Below are 6,034 nucleotides of genomic sequence, written 5' to 3' on the forward strand. Positions count from 1 at the left end.
AGCACGTCTGCATATATATGTGCACATACAGACATCTATACGCATACATATGCACACATATACACACATGCACATGTCCACATACACATACTCTGATAAGCTACATCACTGGAGGGGTCCTGGGTGGAGGGACAAGACTGTCAGCCCAAGTCAGCCTGAGCCAGGGGCACGGAGGTGTCACACCAACAGCGCCTACCTGGCCCCTCCCTACAGGATCTCACACAGACATGGACACCGGCCAGGAAGCACCCACGCTGGGAGATGAGCCCCCTTCCACATGGGCAAGGGGGAGCTGGGAGAGCAGAGGCCTCCTTGGGACCAGGGGCAGGCCTGTGCCAATGGCTCACATGGTGCCAGTGTCTGTACCCTCAGCCTCAATGCTGAGGTGGGGAAACTGAGGCCTGGGGGGAGGGGCTGGCTCAAGTCCCCGGGAAGTCTGAAGTGAGAACTGGAATGGTGATGGTGATGGTGATGGTGAGGGTGAGGGTGAGGGGGGTGAGGGTGATAGTGAGGGTGAGAGTGAGGGTGAGGGTGAGGGTGAGGGGGGTGAAGGTGAGGGTAAAAGTGAGGTCTGGCATTGGCTGAAGAATTGTTTGGATCAGAGTGTGTGTTTGGATTACAGTCAGGGTTAGAGTTAGGGTGAGGTCCAGAGTTAGGGTTTCGGTTAGGGTTAGAGCCAGGTTATGGTCAGCACGAGGCTTAGGGTTAGGGTTGGGATTGGAGTTGGAATTGCTAGGGTTAGTTTCATGTTTCCGTTAGAGTTAGGGTTAGTGTTTGAGCCAGCTTATGGTCCCCATAAGGTTTAGGGTTAGGGTGAGGCTTGGAACGGGAGTTAGGGTTAAGGTTAGGGTCTGGGTCCACATGAGTTAGGGTTAATTATGGCTCATGGTTAGCCATTATTACTTCATGCTCCCTCACTTTACTCATCTGATGAGATTCTTCACCCTTTTCCGGGGCTACTTTATACACTTGAACTGAAATGCACTCCTGACCCCCACCCCTCCACCCTCGCAGTCCCAGGGAGCTGGTTCCGTGCCCGGCTCTCCTCTGCTCATGCCTCATCTCCAGGACCTGGTCGGTGTTTCTCCCCCACTCTTTCTCCTTCTGGGTGGCCGCCAGTGCCACCGTCCCGGCACCTCCCCCTCCTGGGTAGCAGGTCTTCCAGAAACTCTTGTTTACTGAGCATCCCAGCTGGGCCCAGAGCTATCAGGCTGTGCCCCCTCCGCATCTGGGGTTGCTGAAGGTCTGTGCAGCTCACATTACGGTGGAGGTGAGAGTTCCAAGAACTGCCATGGATGAGGCTGATTGCTCAGCTTCTGTGGTTGGGCAGAGCCTCTGCTATCCTGCAGCGGAGGCTGGGTTATGTCCACGTCCCTGGAAGGTCGGGACAGTGTCTCTGTGAGCTTAGCTCTCAGAGTAGGACTCTGGAGAACCATCAGCAGGAGGCCCTGCAGGCTGGGATGTGGAGCCCACCATGGCCACGGGTCTCACCCACACTCTGACCCCCCAGACCTGTCCTTCGCCTTCTTCCTCTGGGGAAGCCTGGATGTGGCCAGCTGTTTGCCTCCCCCAAGGCCCCGTCGGCTGCCCCGCCTGCTGAACAGCCCTCTTCTGGCTCAGGCCAGTCTTACCAATTCCCCTGAAGGAGAAGTTCCCACTCACAGCGTCATCTCCTCACGCCTCCTCACGGCCCACCCACTGAAATGTGGATCCCACCACGGTCAGCCCACAGGACCTCCCACTGAGGAGGCGAGAGCCCTTCGAACTCCTGTGTCCCAGAGCCCAGAGCGCAGCTGACAGACGGCACCTCCCTGCACCCACCAGCAGCCTTCGGCCAAGCAGCGAGTCTCTAGCTCTTGTTAAAAATTGTTTTAATAAGGTGCTGAGTAGCTCTAAATGAACGCCGATTTACCCGCCATGAAGGTGAAGGAACGGAATTAAGATGGTCTCAGGCCACCGTGCACCCTGCCCTGAAACACCCTCGTGTCGATGCCCCAGAGGTAACCGCAAAACCACTTCCCCACGCAGCTCCGTGACAGACACATGCCCTCGTTCTGCCCCTGCTCTGGCCCCTTCTTTCATCTTCACAGTCCTGCATCTGGGTCCCTCAAACGCCGTGGCTCCTCGGGGTCTGGTCCCAGACTCTCCTTGCCCATCAGGCATTTTGCGTCCACAGACTGCCATGCTCCCGTCCATTCCATAGTCGCCCTCTGCCATTCACCCCAGAGCCAGCTGCAGCCCGACCGCTGGCCTGAACGCTGGGCCGTGCAAGGAAAAGCCTGCCAGGCATCTCCTCTTGGATGCCTCAGACGCACTTTAAGTGCAACTTGCCCAAAACCGACAACATCATGCAGCCCTTTCATCACTCCCAAGATCATCTTCCTTCAAAGCTCTCCATCTCAGAGAGAGGTTCCTCCTGTTACCCAGGCCAGACACATCAGTGTCCTTCTGAAATCTTTCTCCTCCCTGTCCCTCCTACACCCGATCAATCACAAATAGAGTGAAATATGCATATCATAAACCCTAATGCAACGAACGAAAACGTAAAACAGGGAGTATAATAAATTAGTTCATACAAGAGGTAAGTGAAATACAAAATAGTCAACTAATCCAAAAGAAGGCAGAGAGGGAGGGAGGAAATGGCACAAAGGACAGAGCAGACGAACAGGAAACGAACAGCAGACGGTGGATTCAAACTCAGCGCTATCAACCATTCCCTTAAACGTGACTGACGTAATCCAGTTAAAACACAAAGATTCTTGGCAGGGCGCGGTGGCTCATGTCTGTAATCCCAGCACTTTGGGAAGGTGAGGTGGGTGGATCGCTGGAGTTTAGGAGTTCGAGACCAGCCTGACCAACATAGTGAAACCCCATCTCTACTAGAAATACAAAAAAAACCCACAAAAACCAAAAACAGCTGGGCATGGTGGCATGCACCTGTAACCCCAGTTACTTGGGAGGCTGAGGCATGAGAATAGCTTGAACTTGGGAAGCAGAGTTTGCAGTGAGCAGGGATTGTGTCTCTGCACTCTAGCCGGGGTGACGCGGTAAGAGTCCATCTCAAAAAAAAAAAAAAAAGGCAAAGCTTATCAAACTGGATTTTAAAAGCACAAAGTGGCTGGGCACGGTGGCTCACTGTAATCCCAGTGCTTTGGGAGGATGAGGCAGGAGGACTGCTTGAGGTCAGGAGTATCAGACCAGCCTGGGCAACACAGTGAGATTTCATCTCTACGAAAAGTTTAAAACTAGGCAGGGTGTGGTGGCTCACACCTGTAATCCCAGCGCTGTGGGAGGCCAAGGCAGGTGGATCACTTGAGGTCAGGAGTTTGAGACCAGCCTGGCTAACATGGTGAAACCTCATCTCTATTAAAAATACAAAAATTAGCCAGGCGTGGTGGCACATGCCTATAATCCCAGCTACTTGGGAGGCTGAGGCAGGAGAATCACTTGAACTGGGGAGGTGGAGGTTGCAGTGAGCCCAGATCGTGCCACTGCATTCCAGCCTGGGTGACAGAGCAAGTCTCAAAAAAAAGTTCAAAACACAGCCAGCTGTGGTGCCACATGCCTGTAGCCCTAGCTACTTGAGAGGCTGAGCCAGGAGGATTGCTTGAGTCCAGGAGTTTGAGGTTGCAGTGAGCCGTGATCGCACCACTGTACTCCAGGCTGAGTGACAGAGGGAGACGCTGCATCTTAGGGGAAAAAAAGCAAGAAGTGACAACATGTGGTCTGCCTGATACGATATATACTTTAAAGATAAAGAACATGTAAAAGAATGAAAACAATGTAACGGAATGGAAAATGTATAAAATGCAAGCATCAATTGTAAGAAAGCTGGAATAGAAATATTAGTCTTTAGTACAGGGAATATTCCAAAATATAAAAAGGGACATTTCATATAAAAAAAAAGGACCAATTCATCAAGAATATCAAACAATTCTCAATGTGTGTGTACTTGATTACAGAAAATCAAAAATGAAGTAAATTAATAGAACCAAAAGCATACATAGACAAATGCACAATAGCGATGGGTTATTAAGACACCGTCACCTCAGTAACCCACAGAACAAGCAAGCCAAAGATGAGCGAGAATCCAGCAGCCTTGAGCCACACTGGCCATCTCATCCACACTGACGTTTCCAGAACACTGTGCCCCACGGCAGCAGCATACACACTCTTCAAGTGCACACTGAACATTTTCCAAAACAGGCCACATGCTAGGCTATAAATTAAGTCTCCACAAAATTTAAAAAGCTGTAAGTTATACAGAGTGTGTTCTCTAACTGCAACAGAGCTCAATTAGAAATCCATACCAACAAGGTACAAGACACCTGAAGAGTACTCAACATTTGAAAAATTAAACGACACATTTAGGGGTCAAACTCGGGGGTCAAACAGGTAACCAAGGAGACAGAGGAAAACATTTTTAACTAAACGGTTCTAAAAATGCAACTTGCCAATATGTGCGAGACGAGGTTAATGTCATGCTTAGAGAAAACTCTGCAGCTCTAAGTGCTCACGTCAGGAAAGAAGGAAGGTCTAAACCCACTGATCTAAGATTCCACTTTGAGAATCTAGAAAACAACAACACCAGCAACAAATGAAACCCCAGGAAGCAGAAGAAAGGACGTAAGGAAGAGTGAAAACAGGAAAAAGAATCAGTAAAATGAAGGTTGGTTATTTGAAAAGATCAAAAACATTGATAAAGCTCTGGCTAGACTGATCAAGGAAAAAAAAATCCACAAATGACTAATATCAGGAATGAAAGATGAGGCATCCCTTCAGATACTACAGACAGCAGAAGAATAAAATAATATTATTAAGAACTTCATGAAATTACATTTGACCACTTTGATGAAATGGAAACATTTATTGAAGGTCACAACTTGCCAAAATTTACACAGAAAAATAAAATTGAACTAGTTTATATCTATTAAAGTTGTTGAATTAATAATTGGAAGCCTTCTACAAAGAACATACTTCACCCAGATGGTGTTACTGATGAACTCCCTCAAACATTTAAGAATAAAATAACACCGATCTTAATCACATCAGAAAAAAGGAGAAACACTTGTCAGCTCATTTTCTAAGTCAACTTTTTGTCCTGTACCAAAACTGGACAAAGATATTACAAGAAAGGAAACCTACAGGCCGGGTACGGTGGCTTATGCCTGTAATCCCAGCACTTCGAGAGACAAAGGCAGGGGGACTGCCTAAGGTCAGGAGTTCAAGACCAGTCTGGCCAACATGATGAAACCCCGTCTCTACTAAAAGTACAAAAAAATTAGCCGAGTGTGGTGGCACACACCTGTAATCCCAGCTACTCGGGAGGCTGAAGCAGGGGAATTGCTTCAACCAGGTAGGTGAAGGTTGCAGTGAGCTGAGATCACACCATTGCACTCTAGCCTGGGCAACAGGCAAGACTCTGTTGAAAGAGAGAGAGAGAGAGAGAGAGAGAGAGAGAGAGAGAGAGAGAGAGAGAGAAAGAGAGAGAGAGAGAGAGAGGAAGGAAGGGAGAAAGCAAGCAAGCTACAGACCAATATAACGCACAAACATAGACATAAAACCCCTAATAAAATATTAGCAAATCAAACCCAGCAATATATAAAACATATATATTTTATATATGGGAAGCTGAGGTGGGAGGATCACTTGAGCCCAGGAGTTTGAGGCTGCAGTGGGCCAAGATTGCACCACTGTACTCCAGCCTGGGCAACAGAGCAAGCCCCTGTCTCAAATCAAAAGAAGAAGAAGGAGAAGGAGGAGGAGAAAGAGAAGGAGGAGAGGAGGAGGAGGAGGAGGAGGAGGAGGGGGAGGAGGAGGAGGAGGAAGAGGAGGAGGAGGAAGAGGAGGAGGAGGAGGAGGGGGAGGAGGAGGAGAAAGAGAAGGAGGAGAGGAGGAGGAGGAGGAGGAGGAGGAGGAGGAGGAAGTGGAGGAGGAGGAGGAGGAGGAGGAGGAGGAGGGGGAGGAGGAGGAGAAAGAGAAGGAGGAGAGGAGGAGGAGGAGGAGGAGGAGGAAGTGGAGGAGGAGGAGGAGG

The 6,034-nt window shown here is 49.4% G+C and overlaps 1 protein-coding gene across 2 annotated transcripts in view; it reads right to left on the bottom strand.

Moving 5' to 3' along the window:
* GPR35 (G protein-coupled receptor 35) overlaps positions 1-6,034 on the bottom strand; it is a 35,003-nt gene that overhangs the window by 25,901 nt on the left and 3,068 nt on the right. The window lies entirely within an intron of this gene.

The sequence above is a fragment of the Saimiri boliviensis genome, chromosome 5, assembly GCF_048565385.1.
Source record: "Saimiri boliviensis isolate mSaiBol1 chromosome 5, mSaiBol1.pri, whole genome shotgun sequence".
In the NCBI taxonomy this organism is placed as follows: domain Eukaryota; kingdom Metazoa; phylum Chordata; class Mammalia; order Primates; family Cebidae; genus Saimiri; species Saimiri boliviensis.